Source organism: Prionailurus viverrinus, chromosome E2 (assembly GCF_022837055.1).
Source record: "Prionailurus viverrinus isolate Anna chromosome E2, UM_Priviv_1.0, whole genome shotgun sequence".
Taxonomy (NCBI): Eukaryota; Metazoa; Chordata; class Mammalia; order Carnivora; family Felidae; genus Prionailurus; species Prionailurus viverrinus.
The window spans coordinates 12,585,944-12,609,482 of NC_062575.1; the positions used below are offsets into that span (position 1 = coordinate 12,585,944).

Below are 23,539 nucleotides of genomic sequence, written 5' to 3' on the forward strand. Positions count from 1 at the left end.
TGGATGTAAATACAAAAACAAAAAGAAAAACCAATTTTTAAAAAGCCAAATGCCTCATCTTAATCGTTGTGATCCCATTTTCTTAGTGCCAGTGGCTTTGCCCACATCTGCTCCATACGGTGCTATCTAGGATATAACTTGCAAACCCAGGAAGTTTATTCAAAATAAGATGTTCCTATGGTTGTCCATCAAGATTACCTCTCCTCCTTCACTTCATTTTTCTCCCTAGCACTTATTCCACATGCCATATAAAAAGCTCACTAACTTGTGCATTAATGACTATACTGACATCTAACAATGGCCATGAGGCTCCCCACCCCTTGATGCACTATCCACAGTACAGGTTGCACAGTCGGGAATGCTACATAAACAATAATGATGACATCACAGATCCAAGGCAAGGGATATGACATTTATTGTGAATGAATCATTATTCTTACAAGGTTTTATTTGAATTCTTCTCTTTCCTTTTTACCTTGGGGTGTGTGGGGGGGGGGGTGGTGTTTATCCATTTTATTGTCCACATCTCTTCTGTTGATCAATTCACTTTTCTTCCCCTCAGGTAAATTGAGCACAACAAAAGCAAAGACCCAGGTGAGGTCAAGACAATTCCGAGTATCAACAGCCATAACAAAATGACTCAGGGTATGTTTTGCAGAAACCAAACTCACAGCCTAATGTCCCTCGTCCCTCCCTGACAGCCTTCAGCAGGCACATCAAGTCATCTCTGAAAAGGAATGCAGGTTTAAAATGAACAAACAGCAAAATCAGACCCATAAATACAGAAAACAAACTGATGGTTGCTAGAGGGAAGGGGGATGGGGATGGGCAAAATGGACAAAGAGGAGAGGGAGATATGGGCTTCCAATTATCAAATGAGTAAGTCAAGGGAACAAAAGGCACGGCATAGAGAGTAAAGCCAATATTGTAATAGTATTGTATGGTGACAGACCACAGCTACACTCGCGGTGAGCACAGTATACCATACAGAGTTGAATCACTAAGGTGTATGCTTGACATTATTGTAACACTGTGTGTCAATTACACTCAAAAAATTTATTTTTTTTAACGTTTTCAATCTTTATTTTTGAGTGACAGAGTGTGAGTGGGGGTGGGGCGGAGAGAGAGAGGGAGACACAGAATGTGAAGCAGGTTCCAGGCTCCAAGCTGTCAGCACGGAGCCCATCATGGGGCTCCAGCTCATGAACCGCAAAATCATGACCTAAGCTGATGTCGGATACTTAGCCAACTGAGTCACCCCCAAAAATTTTTTAATACAATTTATTGTCATGTTAGCTAACATACATTGTAAATGGTGCGCTCTTGGTTTTGGGGGTAGTTCCCATGATTCACCACTTACATACAACACCCAGTGCTCATCCCAACAAGTGCCCTCCTTAATGCCCATCACCCATTTTCCCCTCTCCCGTGCCCACCCATCAACCCTCAGTTTGTTCTCTGTATTTAAGAGTCTCTTATGGGTTTGCCTCTCTCTCTGTTTCAAACTATTTTTTCCCCTTCCCTTCCCCCATAGTCTTCTGTTGTTTCTCAAGTTCCACATAAGACACTCACATTTAAAAAAAAATTTTTTTGTAAGAACACAGGTTTGTTTAGAATGTTCTGCCTTAGGTAAGTTAATTAACTACCTCCAAACCAAGCTCTAATATCATGGTGGAGCACGGAAGCCATGAATTTCCTTCCTACATGAGCTGATGGCCCAGTAGCCTGGAGTAAGTCCCTAAATTCTCAGTTCCCACTACTTATAATGAACATTCTCTACTGGATTTACAAACTTCCTTCAAACTAGAATGTCCTATAATTTTAGTCATTAGAATGGAATGACCATTCTCTAATGATATAAAACATGCCTGGAATTCAAAAGGTACAAAAGATTATAACCTAATCCAGAAATAGGTTATTTTTTCCAGGTGGTATCTTGAGGTCCATTCCACACCTACTTTCAAGAACAAAGAGAATGGCTGATAAGGAAAGTCCTATTTCAAACTGTAATTCATTCTATAGATAAAAGTAAGACTTGAGAGCAAACTGTCAGTGCCCCTTCCCATACAGCCTCAGGAATGAAAAATTAACTCACTTGAACCATCATTTGTGGAACTCCAACAATGTGCCATAATGTGCTGGTTGGTACAACCACCATGAGAAATAAGAAAACAGCTCTAATAATATTAATCTGATCAGGATAATTGAAAAATATTTTTAAGTACTATTTGTAATACAATATGAGAAGGGTGGTCATTAATAAGGGCTGGCATAAATAAAGCTCAACTCTAATTTATTTCAACACAATGCCTGCATGACCAAGGAAATAGTATCTATGTACTAAAATCATGCAGTGACAGAAGATAAAATCAACTGCCTCTGACAAGCTGATATTGAAACAGGACCCCTGCTTTTGTGCTAAATAAACACATCCATTTGTCCACTCTTCACACTTATGGTAAAATCAGGATGGAATGTAAAGGCAAATAAAAGGTAATGATTTTGGAACAAAGCTGCATGATGCAAGTGCTCTATCGGGAATAAACAGACAAGGAGCAAGTTAGAGGGTTCTGTGCAATGAAGGTCAGTTTCCAGTCCATTCGGCAGAATCGATACAATGCCTTGGACTTGCAATAGGTCTCATAAGTCATAGATTGACTGGGCCATGTATCAACCTCCACTCTGCATAGCTTTCAATGCCTCTCATCGACAAGCAATGCTGAGAAAAAAAAAAAATCTGTGATCAGAATCTGCAAGGAGTGGAACACTGCCCACACATAGACTGGCAGAGAAACCGAGTGGATAACCAACAACAAAAAGTACCATCACTTTCAGGAGACTGTGTGTCAATTCTGGAATTGATTTCCAAAGTCAAAATTGAAACTGCCATCAGAGGCTTCCTCTGAAATTCCCTTTCATAAAGGAGGTTTGTCTCAATGAAAACTCAAGTTCTGCACAAGTCAGAAAGGTCCAGAGAATCATATTAATGTCCAACCTTCTCTTTGATACGGTTTTCTCACAGGAAAATATTTGACAAAATAGAATAAAGAAACAGAAAGGGAATAATAAGCACCAGTAAATATCATTCATTCCTCCAGGCACTCCTCCTGGAGCTTATATTCCACCAAGAGGAGACAGAAATTAACAAAAAAATAATCAGGTCATATATAGTACATGACAAAGGGATATGCACAATGGAGAAAAACAAAGTAGCCAAGGCAGGGAGATAATCTGGGAAGAGTGGGGCTGCAACAGACAATACGATGTTGCAATCACCTATAAAGTAGGTTATTAAAGCACAATCTTCTGATGCCACCACTCCAAGTAACACCATCACCACTCACCGTCCAAAGGGAGGTTCACATGGCTTCACCAGACTCTCGCTTATAGTTTGAACTCCGAGCTAGCAACCAAAACCCATACAGAGCAATCATCCCCTAGTCTCTTGTCTCAATCTAGCCATTTGATGGGCCAGAAGATAAAACTCTGACTATAATAGTAGCTAAGATTTACATAAAATATTCTGTGATCATTCAGGTACATCCTAAGAGCTTACATATGTTGACTTATTTAATGGCTCATGCCACTCCAGTAAGGCTTATTACCAACCCATTTTTCAGACCAGTAGACTAAGACAGTGAGGGTACCCTGAAGAACGGATTTGGGATTTGAAACCAGATGTTACAGTTCCAGAGGCTGTGCGCTTAGCTACCACCGTATAGAGAGACGTGTGCCTGCAGCCAACAGTCTTCCTGATTTCTCCATTTGGACAGCAAATGGTCTACATGAAATTAATGTGCCTAAAACAAAACTCTGGATCCTTCATACATCTTCCCTCCACTCTTTTCCACCTCTGCACACCTGTTCCTACCCAGGCTTCCAGAACTGCCTTTATAAATAGAGCACCATTCACACAGCTGCTTAGGCCCAAAACTTAAGCTTTCATTTATCTGCTTGTCTCTACAACCTTCATCTGATCTGTCTGAAAATCCTGCAACATATTTCTCAAATCCAGCAACCGCCAATCACTTCCAGGCCACTGTCAGGTCTCACCTACAAGAGAGAACAACTTTCTAGCTACTCTGCTTCCCTCTTGCTGCCAATAGGCAATTCTCCCTCCTTGAAGTATTAGTGATCTTTGGAAATGCAAATCAAATCATATTATGCCCTTGCTCAAATCAATCTTATGACTTCCATATTAGTCTGGGTTCTCCAAAGAAACAAAACCAATAAGGTGGACACACAGAGTTAGAGAAAGATTTATTTACTTGACAAAATTGGCTGATGCAGTTTTGGGAGCTGGCAAGTCCAAAATCTGCAGAGTGGGCTAACAGGCTAGAAATTCCCGCTAGAGTTAATGTTATAGTCTTGAGTCCAAAGGCTGAAAGCCCAGGCAGAATTTCAATGTTTCAGTCTGGAGGAAGAATTCTTTCCTCTTTAGAGGACTTCAATATTTCCTCGTAGGGCCTTCAGTTGATTAAATGAGGCCCACCTACATTATGTAGAGTAATCTGCTTTACTCAAAGTCTACTGATCTAAATGTTAATCACATCTTTAAAAAAGAAAACAAAAAACAAAAAAACACCTTCACAGCAACACCTATACTGGTGTTTGACCAAACAATTGGGCACTGTAGACTAGCAAAGTTCACACAATTTACAATCACAGCTTCAAAAATTCAGAAAAAAACCTATAGCCTACTCTTCCTACCTTTTTTTCCCCCTTTTCAAGTTTTTATTTAAATTCCAGTTAGTTAACATACAACACAATATTGGTTTCAGGAACAGAATTCAGTGATTCACCACTTACATACAACACCCAGTGCTCATCATAACAAGTGTCCTCCTTAATGACCATCACTCATCTAGCCCATCCCACACCCACCTCCCTCCATCAACTCTGAGTTTGTTCTCTATCTTTAAGAGTCTCTTAGGGTTTGTTTTCCTCTCTTTCCTCCCCCTCCTTCCCATATGTTCATCTGTTTTGTATCTTAAAATCCACATGAGTGAAATCATTTGGTATTTGTCTTTCTCTGACTAAATTATTTAGCTTAGCGTAACACACTCTAGTTCCAACCATGTTGTCGCAAATGTAAAAATTTCATTCCTTTTGATGCGTGAGTAATATTCTGGGGTGTGTGTGTGTGTGTGTACACACCACTTCTTTAGTCATTCATCAATTGATGAATATTTGGGCTCTTCCCATAGTTTGGCTATTATTGATAATGCTGTTATAAACACTGGGGTGCAGGTACCCCTTCAAATCAGTATTCTTGGGGTAAATGCCTAGTAATGCAATTGCTGCATCATAGGGTAGTTCTATTTTTAACTTCCCCCCCCCCGAGATTTATTTTTTTATTTGTTTTTTAAATAGAATTTATTGTCAAGTTAGCTAACATACAGTGTATACAGTTACTCTTGGTTTCAGGGGCAGATTCCCATGATTTGTCGCTTACATACAACAATCAGTGCTCATGCCAACAAGTGCCGTCCTCAATGCCCATCACTCATTTTCCCCTCTCCTCCGCCTCCCTCCAATCAATGCTCAGTTTGTCTCTGTCTACCTTTCTGCTCTCACCTTCTCCATTCTTTGAATCACCCAGCCTTCTGGTACTGGGTATGTGTGATATGTTCCTTCCTATCTACCAAAAAATGCTGTGCTTTTTCCTTTTTTCTGTTCTTTGTACCTTTAATTCTCTTCCCCCCAGAACTCCATGTCTCCAGCCTTCACTTAATCTAGGTCTCTGCTCTAATGCCACCTTCTCGGGAGGCCTTTCCTGGTCACCATATGTCAAACAGACCATGACCCCTTATTACTCTCTCAGCCCTCTCTATCTGCCTTCATAGTACTTATCAGTGTCTGGAAGCATATTGTATGCTTGTTCATTGTCCCCCTTTGCCCCACCAGACTGCTTTATTCCAACATTTAAACCTCTAGTTTTACTTACTGGATAGCTGAATAGTTTCTGCACCAAGGTGAATTGTTGGTGCCCGCTTAATGAAACTGAATAAATGAAGGACAGTATAAAAGTACATTTTTTAATCCTTTGGCAAAAAGGAACTGGGGAAATATTAAGAAACATTAACAACTACTTTTCAAATATTTATGATATAATTGAAACTATAAATGGTATTTCTTTTCAGCTGTAATTTATATTCCATGCAACATTCTTTTTTGTTCTGGTAGTTGGTTTTTGTTTTCATATAAGGTTTTGCCAATGTGTGTGTGTGTGTGTGTGTGCGTGTGTGTGTGTGTGTGTGTGTGTGTGTTTTAATTTGATGCCATGACTCTAAATTTCCTTTCCCTCCTAGAAGATTACACTTGGATCAACCTACCTAATCAAAGCACACTGCAGTGAATAACCACCATTTTTTTTAAAATCATGTAACGGCAGATTTCCAGAACTTAGTTATCTTGTAGAACTGTAACTTTAGAGCCTATAGTTAACCATACACTGTTGTACTCTTAAAAAGGTGTCAACAGGGGAGCTGTCATGTTTCAGTGTTAACATAAATAGTAATAATAAAGCATGTGAACACAAGAATGCTTTTGGAGGTGACAGATAATCTTATTACCTTGTTTGTGGTGATGATTATCACAGATTGTATGCAGATGTCCAAATTCATCAACATTATACACAAAATACTTGCAACTCAATAAAAATGAAAAAGAAATTAGTGAGCTCCATTCTTCCACAGAACCTTGATCTCTATGCCAGCTGTACTACAGCTCTACCCATGCACTCACTACCCACCCCTCTGAGTATTGTGAATTGTTGTAGCCCTTTATGTATCTTAAAAACATCATTCAATGGCACAAAAACAGACACACAGACCAATGGAATAGAATAGAAACCCCAGAACTAGACCCACAAACGTATGGCCAACTCATCTTTGACAAAGCAGGAAAGAACATCCAGTGGAAAAAAGACAGTCTCTTTAACAAATGGTGCTGGCATAACTGGACAGCAACATGCAGAAGGTTGAAACTAGACCACTTTCTCACACCATTCACAAAAATAAACTCAAAATGGATAAAGGACCTGAATGTGAGACAGAAAACCATCAAAACCTTAGAGGAGAAAGCAGGAAAACACCTCTCTGACCTCAGCCATAGCAATTTCTTACTCGACACATCCCCAAAGGCAAGGGAATTAAAAGAAAAATGAATTACTGGGACCTTATGAAGATAAAAAGCTTCTGCACTGCAAAGGAAACAACCAACAAAACTAAAAGGCAACCAACGGAATGGGAAAAGATATTTGCAAATGACATATCAGACAAAGGGCTAGTATCCAAAATCTATGAAGAGCTCACCAAACTCCACACCCAAAAAACAAATAACCCAGTGAAGAAATGGGCAGAAAACATGAATAGACACTTCTCTAAAGAAGACATCCGGATGGCCAACAGGCACATGAAAAGATGCTCAACGTCTCTCCTTATCAGGGAAATACAAATGAAAACCACACTCAGATATCACCTCATACCAGTCAGAGTGGCCAAAATGAACAAATCAGGAGACCACAGATGCTGGAGAGGATGTGGAGAAATGGGAACCCTCTTGCACTGTTGGTGGGAATGCAAATTGATGCAGCCACTCTGGAAAACAGTGTGGAGGTTCCTCAGAAAATTAAAAATAGACCTACCCTATGACCCAGCAGTAGCACTGCTAGGAATTTACCCAAGGGATACAGGAGTACTGATGCATAGGGGCACTTGGACCCCAATGTTTATAGCAGCACTCTCAACAATAGCCAAATTATGGAAAGAGCCTAAATGTCCATCAACTGATGAATGGATAAAGAAATTGTGGTTTATATACACAATGGAGTACTACATGGCAAGGAGAAAGAACGAAATATAGCAACGTGGATGGAACTGGAGAGTGTGATGCTAAGTGAAATAAGCCATACAGAGAAAGACAGATACCATATGGTTTCACTCTTATGTGGATCCTAAGAAACTTAACAGAAACCCATGGGGGAAGGGAAGGGAAAAAAAAAAAAAAAAAAAAAGGAGGTTAGAGTGGGAGAGAGCCAAAACATAAGAGACTGTTAAAAACTGAGAACAAACTGAGGGTTGATGGGGGGTGGGAGGGAGGGGAGGGTGGGTGATGGGTATTGAGGAGGGCACCTTTTGGGATGAGCACTGGGTGTTGTATGGAAACCAATTTGACAATAAATTTCATATATTAAAAAAAAGAGAGAAAAAAAAGAAAAAAAAAAGAAATTGTGGTTTATATACACAACGGAGTACTACATGGCAATGAGAAAGAATGAAATATGGCCCTTTGTAGCAACGTGGATGGAACTGGAGAGTGTGATGGTAAGTGAAATAAGCCATACAGAGAAAGACAGATACCATATGTTTTCACTCTCATGTGGATCCTGAGAAACTTAACAGGAACCCATGGGGGAGGGGAAGGAAAAAAAAAAAAGAGGTTAGAATGGGAGAGAGCCAAAGCATAAGAGACTCTTAAAAACTGAGAACAAACTGAGGGCTGATGGGGGGTGGGAGGGAGGGGAGGGTGGGTGATGGGTATTGAGGAAGGCACCTTTTGGGATGAGCACTGGGTGTTGTATGGAAACCAATTTGACAATAAATTTCATATATTGGAAAAAAAAAAAATCATTCAAGCCAGAATTGGTGTTTAGATAAAAGGATGTGAAAATCAGTGGAGTCAACACTGAAAACTTATTTACATAGTGACTAATAATTAATGTTCTTTGTTTTTAAGGAAATTGCTCATCGTCTCAATATATGGTGATCCAAGATGATTTTGAATGTTCTTAGCTCCAAGTTTGCAAATTAGGTAACAACAACAAGAAATCAATGCTATCAGATTCTGCACACCGTCAAAGAAATCTTCAGGAATTTGAAGGAAACTCATACAAATTTACTGTTGGACTCTTCTGTGTTTGGCAGAGAAGGCCATTACTAGGTATTTTGTATGCCATCTGTCTTTTTTCCCCTCACAATAAACAGAGATCCAGAGAGTTTGGTATTTATACATGGTCACAAGGAATGTCCCTTTACGGAGTCAAAATTCAATCCCAGGATGTTCTGATTCCAAGTCTATGTTCTTTTCAGTGACCTGGTCACAAAGGAGAATACTCCAGGCACTCCAGTTCCATAGGTGGATACGGGACACTTAGTCAAAATCTGCTCTCCCTGACTCTTAACATTTTTAGAAGAATTTCCCCTACCAGTCTATATTACAAGAATCTCTAGCGTCCCAGCATGGCCCTTAGATTCTATGTCTGTAAGGTGAGTAAGGAATCAGATAGTGAAGTCTGAGAAGCCCAGTAATTCCCCTCATCCTCTGCTACCGGGGTTTGGCCACAGGACAGAGGCCTCTCCCCAAAGGGCTAAGGCTTGGAGGCTCAGCACCCAAAAAGAGCCCTCGTGTTCCTGAAAGGAGAGCTCTGATCTCCGGCCAGTCACTCTTCCAAAAACACTCAAACATCTGTGAATGCAATTCTTTCATTATTCCAAGAATGAAAAATTACAAAAATAAATTAAGAAATGATACTTTAGACAGAATCCTAAAATCATGTGGATCATGTGTATTTCATGTACCAACCTCTCTGAGCCTCTCTTTAATTGTAAAATGACTAGATTGGGATTCCATAAAATCCATTCCAGCTCTAAGAGTCTGTGATCTAAAATTAAAATCTTGTAAAAAAAAAATAGTAAAATTAAATTAAATTAAATTAAAATCTTGTTTTTCCTCTCAAATTTCACTTCACCTTATTCATTTTTTTCTCAATTAAACAAAATAATATTCTACTGAATATTAGCTCTTCGCCTACCAGTAAGAAGCATACCTTGCCTTTCCATTTTGTGTCTCCTCTTTGTACCTCACAGCAGTGGCCACTTCAAGCGCCCACTCTATTTTGTGCTGAGTTTTATTTCCTTCACTTTCCTCTCCTTGAACAGCAGGTGCCAGAATAACAAGGCAGTGTGAAATTTACAGAAACAATGTGTTTATACAGTTGGCTGCCTTATCTAAAATGTAATGCTATCGGACTCTAAATCAGTTATCTTGCCATATGCTGCAAGTTACAAACAGTACTGTACAAGGCTAGTACATATCATATTTTGCACAAAGGTATGGGGTCCCAAAATTACTTTTGTTAAATGCAAAATTTTCTAGGAATCCTTCTGTTACACATTTATGGAAATTAAAACACTTTTAAGCTGAAATTATTCCCTGTTTATATTACAGGGAATTATATTACCTTACATTTAATAAGGTCCCAATTAAAAACTAGTCACAGCATTAAAAATTCTTTCACTTAATCATATTGAAACACTTGAATCCTATCAGAATTCATGGTAGATCTGGGCTATAAAATGTAACTTTTTGGAAAAGATAAATACGAGTTATTTCAAGATGACCATGTTTCCTCATGAAATTTACTTTGTGATTACTTGAGAATCTTCTCTTGGATGAATTAATTTTATTTTAATTAAAGCTGAACAGAAATGCCTAGGTGGCTCAATCAGTCAAACATCCACTCTTGGTTTCTGCTCAGGTCATGATCTCACCGTTCATGGGATGGGGCTCTGCATGGACAGCATGCTGCCTGCTTGGGATTCTCTCTCTCCCCCTCCCCTGCTTGTGAGCACATGTCCGTGCACACACACTCTATTTTTTTAATGTTTCTTTATTTTGAGAAAGTTGAAAAGAAAAAGGTTTTGTTTTAAACTACATTATCTGAGCATATAGAAATCTCCCACTTGATTCAAATGAAAGTTATGTTTAAACTTCTCCTGTATTTTGGGTTATTAACCACTGCTTGCTACCCATCCAGAACCAATACCAGAAATGCTATTAAAGTAATTGCATTTTCCTGTTTTCCTACATCTGACATTTCTACTTTTCATCCCTTGTGAAACCACTACCCCACCCAAAACAGGGCTGGGTTTTATATGTTCCAGTGAGGGCATAAAAGAAATAGTGATTCCCTGCGTTCAAATTCAACCAATGCTCTTATAGTGTAGATAGATTTATTCTAAATCTAATTCCTGCATCATGGGCTTCTTGTTCTTATCAGCAATGATAACTTCTAACAAATCAGCGTCTCTGCTAGAATTCAGTCTTGGGCAGCACCCACAAAATCTGCATAATGCATCAAATTCAGTACATTTACTATCATTCTACATTAGGCACCAGAGGTAGAGTTAGAAAAGACCCATTTCTTGCCCTAAATTTGTTATAATTTAAAGAGCCCAGGAAGCCCTCTCTGTTCCAAAATACTCCCCCAAATGGCCTGACCATAGGGTCAGAGATTTCCACATACTTCATTCTCGTGGAGTGAGGCACTGAAAGTAATGGTGAGGATACTAGTATGCAATCTCATTAACACTTCATAAAACCTTACAGAGTAGAACCCAGGAGGGTCAGAACACTGACAATCTCAGTATTCTCTAACCCAGTTATCCCCAGCTCTGCTGATCATCAGAATCACCAAAGAGATTTTTATTAATTCAGCAGGTTAGATGTCAAGCCCAGGAATTTTCTGCAGCCAGATATGGAAACTAAAACCTTAAGTTTATTCTATTTGCTTTTTCTCATTTCCTTTCCTCTCCTTTCACCTTCCCCTTCTCATTCTCCTCTACCTCCTCTTACTTCTCCTCCCCTTCTTCCTCCTCCTCTTCCTTCTTCAAATAATTAAGTAACATAAATAAAATAGGGTAAAAGTAGTGTTCTCCTAAACTATGTTATAGGTGCAGATTCTGAACATGAGGGCCAGGACTATCCTGCACCTGTACACTTTAACATCCATTCATACCCACCTTAGTTAGTAGGAATATTCCGATTCGATGTGTCAAATGTCCAAGAATAATTTGGTCATTTCATTTTTTGAAGATACTAAGCAAAAGCCTTGATTTTTTTATGTAAATGCCTTATCACAGGTAGACAGGGGGGACCTTGGGGTACTTTAGGTAATCCTACACCCAGGAAATCTACATTATTTTTGATACCACATTTACATTCTAACAGTTATGGCCCTTTAAATATCTTCTCTGTTATTGCAGAGATACTTCACTTACCAATGTGTATTTCTGAAAAGTCTAAAGAGAATTCTCAAGGTGTCTGGTTTTTTGTTTTTTGTTTTTTTAATTTCCACATAATTGTTTCACCAAATGCTTGGTCTTTGGTAACATTCCTTAAGCCACCTTTTATAAGTGTTTAGGACCTTTCACCCCAATTTTCAAGGTTTAAGACCTGAATATATATTCAAGTGAAGGTGTTTGATTTTGTTTTGTTCTCTGTCTCCCCAGAAAGCAATACATGCAGGTAATTATTTTACGAAAATGTTCTATTGTTGTTTATTTTATTGCTTCCTTATTTTGGCTTTGTCATATTGTTCCCACATCTTCAAGTCTAACTGCTAATTATCTTTTCCTCAAATTTCTTAGGATTACTTTAAAACAAAGTAGATACCTCATTCACTTCCATATGATGTGCTTTATTTTGCATAGCAAATATTTATTCCACCGATAAGTATTATACATACTATAAATCAACTTGCCATTACAAACTAGGTATGCATATCTACTGTCTTAAAATTACCAGTTGTTTTTAATGAAAATGTGTTCTCATCTCTCTCAAATCTGTCAAACCATGTTGTTTTAACTTATTCTTAAACACTTTGGGGTTTTTTTCAGTCATTAACACTTTATAGGCTTTTAGCACAAAAAGATCTCTTTCCTAATCTAAGACTGTTCTTAATTCTTAATATTCTTAAACTCTGATTAAATGGTAATTTACTGGGGCACCTGGGTGGCTCAGTCAGTTGGGCCTCTTACTTTGGCTCAGGTCATGATCTCACTGTTCTTGAGTTTGAGCCCCACATCAGGCTCTGTGCTGACAGCTCAGAGCCTGGAGCTTGCTTCGGATTCTGTGTTTCCCTCTCTCTGCTCCTTCCCTACTCTCAGTCTCTCAGTGTCTCTCTCTCTCTCAAAAATAAATAAACATTAAATAATTAAGTGGCCATTTAATTAAAAAAAATTTTGCCCTCTAATTTCTTTCAAATGTTTTTTCATCCAATTACCAGAACTATTTTGTTGAATTATTTTGAGAGTGATAACCCCAAAACAGGCATAGCATTAGGTTCATGTTCATTTTTATAAATGTCCTATGAAGTATAATATAGACATAAATGTCAATAAAAGTATATTGGTGGACTGACAAAAAAATAAAAATGAAACAAGAAAAAAATACAAAAATTAAAAAAACCAAAGGGTGAGTTGTTGATGGATTTTCACAAGGGAACTCCATGGAACCATCACTCAGATCAAGAACACGACCCAGCATTTCAGAAAGCCCCCTCTCCTAGGCCCTGTGTGCCCCTCTGAGTTGCCCCCCGAAGTTAAACACTTTGCTGAATTCTTCAATCACGTATTAATCTGCCCTTTTTTTTTTTTTTATTTAAGGTATATTATCACCTGGCTTCTTTCACTATTTTGTTAGATTTATTCCTATTGTCACCTATAGCAATACTTCATTCATTCTTGTTATTGTAGGATACCTTACAGATACTTGTTTATTCAACTCTTGATTGATATTTGAGTGGTTTCCTGCTTGAGAATATTACAAATAGTCCTGCTACAAGCACTCTAGTAGGTGTCTTTTGGTGAATATGCATAGGCCTTTCAGGTGTTTCTATACCTAACAATGAAATTACTAGGTTAAGGGGTGCACATATACCTAGCTTGGCTGATAGTACGAAACAGTCTTTCCAAGTGGCTGTACCAATTTACACTACCATCCACAGTGCATAAGAACCAGTTGTGAGGCACTTGGCTAGCTCAGTTGAAAAAGCATGTGACTCTTGGCCTCAGGGTTGTCAGTGTGAGCCCCACGTTGGGTGTAGAAATTAATAAGTCAACTTAAAAAAAAAAAAAAGGATCCCAGTTGTTCTCTATCCTCAACCATGCTACATACTGTTAGTATTTTTCATTTGGGATATTCTGGGGGATATATCAAGATTTACTTTTCTTTCTTTCTTTAAAAACCTTGTAAGAAGGTTTACTGATGATATTAGGGGATAAAATATTTGATTTTCCAACACAAAGTGAAAATACATTTTAGTAGATAATTTTACTACATACTTCATGTAAATAGCAAACACTGAGAGACATACATGTTGCACTATCTATGCCTATACTTCAGGAGAGTTTAATATATTATGACATCACTTCCTCAACTCCCAAGTCTTAACTCTCTTAACTGGCTTTCCCTTTGAATGAAACCATTTTATGAAATTCAAAATATTAGTTTCTAACTGTATTAATATTTTACTTTGTTGAACCATGTTGCACGTATCATCCAGTGAGGTATATAAAGAAAATCCACTTATCCTTTAAAAGGCAAACACACTAAACTAAATGTCTTCTAAGACAAGTTCCAGGATAAGACAATGGTGATGGGTAGCAAAGTATATGGTCATTTCATCATATTGAGAATTGATCCTGGAATGCCTCCCATGAGAAGAGGGTAGAGGACTATTATTAGGAAATAATTTTTCAGAAGACACAAATTACCTTATGTTCCAACAAATCACTCTGTATGGAAATGGGTTAAGCCCAGATCGAAAACCACCATTTATATGCCTGACAGTTCCCAAACTAAGAAGGTAAAGAGGCTCACATATCAACACTCAGAATGGACAGTGGCAGAGTTGAAATGTAGAATCGGGGACATCAAATTTTTATCAGTTTTCAACTATTCTCCATTTTTTCACAAGGACTGAATACATTCAGGTATTTAGGAACCTGTTTTAGGCAATGCATCTATGTTACTAATCAGTATGAAGAGGCAGCCATGGTAGGAGGGGAAAGTTACCACCCAAGCAGTGCAGCTGTTATCTGCAAACTGCTCAGATACACAAAAGCCAGGAAGTACAACTTTACGCACAGATCTGTCTCCTGTCTCTCATCCACTGCCTTCAAGGCAAGAACGATGTTTTGTGCATCCGTCACAATAAATGCCTTCTCCAGTCATCCAGCAGCTCACACAGCAAAGACAGCACACAGGCTGTTAGGTTATGCTCTTCTGTCCTCTCCAACCCCACTCCTACACATCTCTTTGTGTCTCCCATCCATTTGTCTCAGAGAGCAGAGTAATTGGCACATTTCCCACCAACCCCTCCTGTAAACCTTCGGTCCCAGCTCCTTTCTTCCCTCACCCTAGCACATTACACACTTAGAACAAAGTAGTTTTGCCACACATTTCCTCTGAACCTGAGGTTGATTCAATGAAGACATGCTTTCCACTTAGGAGGGCCATATGCAGAGACTGAAAAGGGAAAAGAATGTTTTCCTTAGTTAGGCACCACGGTCATGCTTTGACCAAGCACAAAAAGTATCTTAAAACTCTTTTGTACAGCTCATGGCTATACAACAGTTTTATGGCCAGGCCCAATGCTAGGTGCTTGAATACACTTCCCTTGGGGGCCTTTCAAAGTCAGGAAGAATCCAAACCACATAGAGCGATACTCCACAGCAGTGATGGAGTTATGCATGGGATACACATGGAAAGAAGGAGGGCACTTCCCCTTGCCTAGAGGCATCAGGGAATATTTGCTGAATGAGGAAACTTAGATGTGGTAGTGGACCCACAATGTCACCCACCTCACTGGTGATAACACTTAAAAGAGGCTTATAGCCCTACTACCTTGCTCACCAAACCTCAGTGCACCCCAAGATTAATAAACCCAAATTCCTCTGATGGCAGCTGAACACTCTAGTTCAGTTAGCATTCAATATAGTTCTCCTGATCTCCCCTTCAAGCAAACACTAGTTTCCATCCCTTTCGTTCATTTGTTCTTCTGTGCTGCCACCTAAAATGTATTCCTTTCCACTTGCCACTTATTCAAACCTCTTTTTTATCACAGTCCAGCTAAGGACTTACTTCCTCCAACAAGTATCTGTCTACATACAAATACTCCCTTCCCTATGATTTCCTTCCCTACTGCACTGTCATCAGTGTGTTCAGCTGTTATCTTCAAACAGTCTCTGTTGTCTAGAAGTACCTTGTCTCCCTACAGGGATTAAATTCCAAACAACAATAAATGTAGGGTTCTAGCAGAGGATTCAAAAAGCAAGAAGTTGTCATAGCAGCACCTACCCTCCCCAACCCTCAACTCTGGGGCTCAGCTCTTCTCTGGACAGTGCAGCAGCTATAGCCTCAATTTCGGTGAGGACAGGTTTCCCCTGTCCCCAGAATCTCTGCTGAGGAGAAGCCTTCCAGCATGGGGTTGTAAAGCATTTAAGAAAGGAACATCAGGAAGCCCACAGACCCACTTAGCCTCTCAGGTGTTCGTAATACAGGGAGGGTAGTCTCTGGGGGGACTTGTCCACAACTAAGGTGTGTTAGCTTCCTAGGGCAGTGGCAAAAAATTACTCCAAACTTGGGTCATTTAACACAAAGCTGTTCTCTTACAGTCTTGGAGCCCAACAGTCTAAAATCAAGATGCCAGCAGGACCTCAATGCCTCAGAGGCTCTAGACTGATAATCTATTCTGTCTCTCTCTCCTAGCTTCTTATGGCTGCCCACAATGTTGTTCCTTGGCTGGAGATATCCCTGTCTCCATGGTCATGCTGCATCCCTCTCTTTTCTCTCTGAATCTCCCTAGGTTTCTCTTAAAAGAAACTTACTGCATTTAGGGTGCACCTGGGTAATCCAGGCTGATGTCTTTATCTTATGATACTTACCTTACTTAGAGCTCCAAAGACTTTTTCCCAATAAGGAAGGTCACATCCACAACCATTCTGGTTATTAGCATTTGGACTTATCTTTTTGCAGGCCACCATTCAACCCACTGAGAGTACCATGATAACCTAATTACCTGAATTTTTCCACTAACCATGGTGGTTTACAAAGCATACACATCATTTAGCTTAAGTACTGTGAATAATTAAGTCTACCTCCTGCTCCTGAGTTATTGAAAGGTGTTCAAGGAGCACCACTAGGTGCTTTGAGGTGGGGGGATGGGGGAATGAACTAAGTCTCTTTTAAAGGTTATTATAATCTAGCAGGATAACAAGCATGTGCACAAGTGCAGGACAACTGGATGGAGATGAGAATACAATGCTTTGCAAGGAAGAGTAGGGACAGAGTAAAGCTGCTTGTTTCTTTTCCCTTTATTTCTTCCTCAACACCACTCTGACCAGCAAGTACTCAAACACATTATGGGTATCACAATTGCTCCACTACCTGATGTTTCAGTTCATTTCTTTCATAGACATTGAAGGCAAGTGGACACCCTTACTAAATGTCATCTTAGGGAGCTCTCATGAGCCCAAAATCTCAATCTGTCACATTAGAAATACAGATTACATTTAAAAATATGGTAACTGCCCAATAAACTCTCAAAGGAAAGTACAGTATGTAAGAACTATAGTATTGTCTCAAACGTTTCTTTAACAATGTGAAAGTCTATGGGCAATATATATATAACTATATACAAACACACACACACAAAGAAAAAAAATCTACCCTTTCCAGAGCTCCAGCTGCCTCTACTCATTATAGGATACATATAAAACATTATCTAGCACTAATAATTTTAATAATTTTAATTTCTACTTTGTGAGAGCCATCAGATTTCTATTTGTCTTTATCCATGATTTTGGGTCTTTACCCACACAGAAGTAACAACAAATCACTTTCATAGAAGGACTTAACTTCTACCGCCAGCTCAGGGTCAGCAGTCAGGGCTAGGACAGAAAAGAAGGACTGATTAATAGAGCTTTAAAGATGGGTAAGAGGTCTTAAAACAAAGTAATACCCAAAAGGGTTCTACATCTTTCTAGTTCAAAATTCATTTAAAATCACTACTTCTAGCCCAATTATATGGGACTGTAGCTTCTCTAGGACAAAGGCCTGTTTCCTTTAGTGTTTTGGCAATCAAGGATATAACTGGTATGTTATGGACAAGCAGTCACAGAAAGGTAATTAGAAAATGGAGACAGAAACAGGATCCTCAGAAGATCAGGTAGGCACAATGGGGTCTCTATCTGGTCATTATATTTAAGGAAGAAGGCCCAAAAGAAGTACACAACTGGAATGCACCAATAAACATGCTAGGCTGCCTAAAAAGGAAGGAGCTCTGGGGCACCTGAATAGCTCAGACGGTTAAGCAGCCAACTCTTGATTTCAGCTCAGGTCATGATCTCATGGTTCCTAAGATTGAGCCCCACATCGGGCTCCGTGCTGATAGCTCAGAGCCTGTTTGAGATTCTCTTTCCTTCTCCCTCTCCTATCCCTCCAAGCTCATGCACACATGCTCACTCGCCCTCTCTCAAAAATAAAATAAACTTTAAAAAAAAGGGGAGGGAGCTTTGTCTAAACATGCATACAGAATTTTTCATAAAGGGCACCAATCCTCAAAGCATTCATCTTTGTAACCCCCAAAGCTTAGCACAAGTTACATCAGAAAGCCTTTTTCATCAAAGCTGTAAAGCCTTTCATCAAAGGCTGTAAAGCCTTTGCATTCCATGCCTTGCCTTCCTAACTCCGTATTTACAGAGAGCACTCCCTGAAAGGAAAAATGACCTGAAATGGTAGAATTTTTTTTATGGATTGTTCTCACTCTATTATAGATACCATATTGTCAATTACTCAAACGATCAACATAGATTGCAAAGCAGTTCACATGCCTACTGGATTTGAGTTATTGGCTCAAAGCTGATTACCTAGCAATTTTTCTGTTCAAGTAGAGCCCAGGAGCTATAGATCCAGAGAATCCACCCTTCAGAAGAGACCAGCAGCTTGGCCTTGTGCACATGTTGTGTTTCCTCATCAACCCCATGCAGAGCAAAGCTTTGGACGGCAGATCACCGTCGGCCACAAAGCAGTAATTTGGAAGGTATGTAATTCAAAATAAAAAAAATAAAGGTGGATACAAATTCAATCAGTTTACTATTTCCCAGTTAAATTCTTCTAAAGACTAAGTCTCAGAACAAAGGCTGTCTTTTAGGGAAAAACCCATAATACAGCATGTTAAAGTTTACAAAGTTATTTTCAAATATCAATCCTCATATACAATATGAATACAATATCAAAGAATATTTATCAACCTTACAGTCCTTTGAACCAACATGAGGGACACTCCACAAAGATTTGAAAAGTGAAAAATAAACAGCCAACAATTCCCATGAAGCCAATGGTGGACAAAGTGAGGGTTTCAGCAAATGGCAGATGTGACAATTTGCCAACCCTTTCAAAATGTCCTCCTACGTATCACCAAGTTCAGGGACGTGGGCAAATGGATTCATTAGCAGTTATCTTGAAATTCCTGACCTTAGTACAGTCTCTCCCTTAGCCCTTCCAATGACTTTGAAAGCCTCTAACCGCCTGTATTCATTCCCTTCTAGTTTGAAATACCTAATTTCCTTTCTCCTGACCAACTCCTGACTAATCCAATAAGGAATACAAATTATTCTCAGATTGATTATTTTGATGTTTAAAAAGAGAAATTTTATTTAGTCCAAACAAAGGGTTTAATTCAAAATTAATGTTCCTACTGAGTCAGAAGAAAATATTTCTACTGAGTCATTTCAACTACCCTTCACCCTCTGCCACAATCTGGCATTATTTATCATATGATCAGTTGATTCACCAGCACTCATTTGACCATTGGGCACTGCACTTTACTGAATGTTAACAATGACTCCATAAATCATTAATACATCTCCAATTCATAGTTAAAAACACCAAAGCTTCGAGATGCTGCAGGACTTGCCCTTGGTTCCACATTCAGGAATTAGAAGAATTTGAAGAAATCAAACTAGATACCATCTTATATCTGAACTCCTTCTGCCACAGTAACTGATTTTTTCACCATAGTCAATAAGTAATGTTAGAGAGTGGTCAATAGGAACAGTTTTGGTAATCAATGTAAGGTAACTATACACTGTTTTGAGACAGCATCTGCTTTCTCAAATCTCTCCCCTCCGGCCAGATATTGTGGAATTTTTCCCAGCTAGCTCATGGTGGTAGATGTGTGGTTCTAAGATGTCATGAGAACCTACTGCCACATGGGTCCAGTGAAAGGGGTTCTCAAGAGTCAGAAAAGCTCTAACAAAAGGATTGACTGAAGGAGATGAAATTAATACAATGACAATAACAATAATCGCAAAAACATTTTTCCCCAAATGTCACTAGAATATATCTAGCTCTATTGTCCTAGTCTTCTATGAAACACACATATTGACGTATTTCTTCCAAGAACCAGCACTTCCTTCAACGGTCTTAACTCAACTCTAGAAATTCTGAGGCTCTAACAGAAAAGATTTGCTTTTTGCTGGGAACAATACAACAGCAGAGGCTTCTCTTTGGCAGGCAGCCTCCTCAAAATATGCCCACTGGACTTCACAGTGAGAGGTTTGGCTTCACCTGGGGGCAGGAACTGCACCACCAGCAACTTTCCCTGCCAATCCTTCTACATGACAAAGCACATATGGATGCAAATAAGCTAATCCTTCTTTGGAAGAGTAAACTGCACCTGGCAGTCAGTTTATAGGAGCACCAGACAGAGGAGATGTGATTGTGAGGTACCTGGGGGATTGCTACAAAACAGGCTGGGAAAATCCCCACCTGGGATGCCTGAGATAAAACCTAATCACCTGCTGGGATAATTGGCCTCTGAAAAAGATATACGCTAATAATAGCACCAAGTCATAGGTTATTAAACTGTCGAAAGGTTAGGAATATTTGCCTATTGATTACACAATTCCTGAGAATAGCTATGGCAACAAAGTTCAAGTAAGTGAATCAAATGAAACTCTACAAAAACCAACTGTACATCCCGTTAAGTGACAAAGAAGATATCCACGGATAGGTCATCCCCTCAAATAACAGCACACAGAGAATTTTCTTGGAGAACAAGATGCATGTCTGTAAAACCTAGGAAACCCCACCACCATTTTCACCAAACCATCAAAAAAAAAAAAAAAGTTGGTACAGAATTAGGAACAGGAAAATATTAATATTTTTTTTAACATTTTTGTAAATATATGGTCTCATTTTCTACAACATGCCCATTTAATTTCTCTCTCTCTCCTCTGAGTTTTCTAATGGCAAGAGGTGGTTTTAAAATGTGTCTGTGATATCACTGGTACTCCTCCCATTGACAGATGGGAGTTTATCCTCCCTCCTTAAATATGAGGACCAATGGGATGCAGAAGTGATACCGCAGGGCCTCCACAGCTAGGCAGCTTCCATCTCGTTCTCTTGGGACACTCAGTCTAGGGAATTCATTTAATAAATGGCTACCCTACGATCACCAAGCTGGAGCAGAGGAGTAAAGAAAGAAACTCGTACTCATAGCCCCAGCTATGGTCCCCAGCTTACCACCAGCTTCAGCTCCCAGTCATGTGAGTGAACCCTCTTGGACATCCTGCCAGTCAAGTCTAGACAACTATAGTGATAGCCAACATGTGATCACAATTGCACTACAGACCCAATCAAGAGCTGCCTAGTCAAATCATTTCCCAATTGCTGAGCTATGCAAATATGAGCAAATAAAATGATTGCTTTTTCACACCACTAAGTCTTGGAATAATTTATTATGCAAAACATTGTTGATCATTCCTCAAACCTCCAAATCGTAGTTAACATTTTATAGTGCCTTTCAGTTTACAAAGTACAATCGTATAATCTCATTTAATTTTTCCAAGCATCATGAGAAATATGTATAATTATCATGAATTGCAGAGATTTAAACAAATGCTTGAAATCACAATCAGGACTCAGAACCACATCATTTTATTCCCAGGGCACTTAACATTGTGCTGACTCTCAAATGTGGTGAAATATTTTAAGTGGCTAAAAAAGTGCTAGATGACAATAAAACACTAACAACATTGGTCCTATGCTTGCTATTTCTTTACATTTGTAATACGGTGATTTCTCGTGATTTTTACCTTCAACATTGTAGGGAACAGACCAGGTTTCAAGAAATGAAATCAAGCTGAATTTTAAACAGGCATGAAGAAACTTAGATTTCATACTAACTCTCTGGTTTTCACATTTCCAACATACATGGGGAATTGACTGATTGGGGTCCTAAAAATTTAGAATTTGCTTAATCCTAAAAGAGTCTGCCAAATCTTGCATGTGGTCTACGTATTTTGAGTTCCCTGGTATTAAATTTTTACAATAGCTAAATCAACAAAAACACATTTACTTTTTCCTATTAAGGGCACTGATGTGATGCAAAGAGGTATAAAATGTGCTTCCAGCCTTACAAAAGCTTACAGTCTGGTTGGGGTTATTCAGAGATAAATCTGTATGATGTATTAAAAAGTATACTGAATTAGAAATGTATTTCCTGCATACCTAAAAAGGGCCCTATAAAGATTAAGAATGGAAATGCTTTGGAAGTCACATAACACTAAGCAAACGTAATATAAAATACATGTGTCGGTGCACCTGGGTGGCTCAGTCGGGTAAGATTTCTGACTCGCTTTCAGCTCAGGTCATGATCTCACAGTTCCTGAGTTCAAGACCCGCACCAGGCTCCACACTCACAGCATGGAGCCTGCTTGGGATATCTCTCTCTCTCTCTCTCTCTCTCTCTCTCTCTCTCTCTCTCTCTCTCTCTCTCTCTCTCCCCCCCCCCTTCCCCTTCCCTGCTCATTCTCATTCTCTCTCTCCCCCTAAATAAATGAATAAAACTTTAAAAAAATTTTAATACAGGTGTAAATTAAAACAGAAAGGTTTCATCCAAAATGGTGGATGGATCACTGCTCTGTTTTTAGAAAGTGGTAAAGTCGTAGCTTACCGGCTGATTCCACAGTAAAGGTGCTAAGCTATACCTTACCAGCTTAATTCAAAAAAGATAGCCCACGGCAGACTATGAACTCCTTCTGATTACACACATCATAGGTGAAGAAACAAAAATGTTTTCTAAAAGTTGTCATCAAGATGGACATCAGCAAGATTCCAGGAATTCCCCCTCAAGTATGGATCACCAAAAGTCAAAGTCAAGCTGAAGCTTACTAGCATAATAAATAAATAATGATACCTTTTAATTAAAGTGACAAAAAACAAAAACATAATATTTATAAGCCATTTCTACAAGTTTCTTGGAGCAATTTATCTGGAGTGTATGAGAACAAATATTTACATACTCCACAATTGTTATGAAGTCTTCGTTTTTCTGAAATTTTGGTTTTTGTTTTTGCTTTTTTCTGTCGCCACTAAGAGGACATGACATGTTCCAGAAAAATAAACTGGAGAACGGGGTACAGTTCTTTTGTACCAAGCATCTAAGTGAATGCTATCAGGAAAATATTGCTAAAAAATTTGAGAGGCTCTTGAAACATTAGGAATACATAAGAGAAGATGACGGTTTCTCTTGACTTCTAGATTTAACAATAAACCAGTGGACGCAACGGCCTTGCATTCGGACAACAGCAGGATGGGCCGCGCACTTCTAAATCAAGACACCAGTATCTTGATATGAACTACCACCACGTGGGTCTATAACCTTTGGCCTCAGTCTCCCCTCTTGTGA

At 39.1% G+C, this 23,539-nt stretch overlaps 1 long non-coding RNA gene across 1 annotated transcript; it reads right to left on the bottom strand.

The window, feature by feature from the left end:
- Positions 1-5,368: 5,368 nt before the first annotated feature.
- LOC125153806 (uncharacterized) lies at positions 5,369-22,211 on the bottom strand. The gene is made up of 3 exons (XR_007147572.1): positions 22,200-22,211; positions 6,998-7,000; positions 5,369-5,505 (listed from the first exon to the last, which is right to left on the bottom strand). It is a non-coding gene; the product is annotated as an uncharacterized LOC125153806 (long non-coding RNA).
- Positions 22,212-23,539: the final 1,328 nt, after the last annotated feature.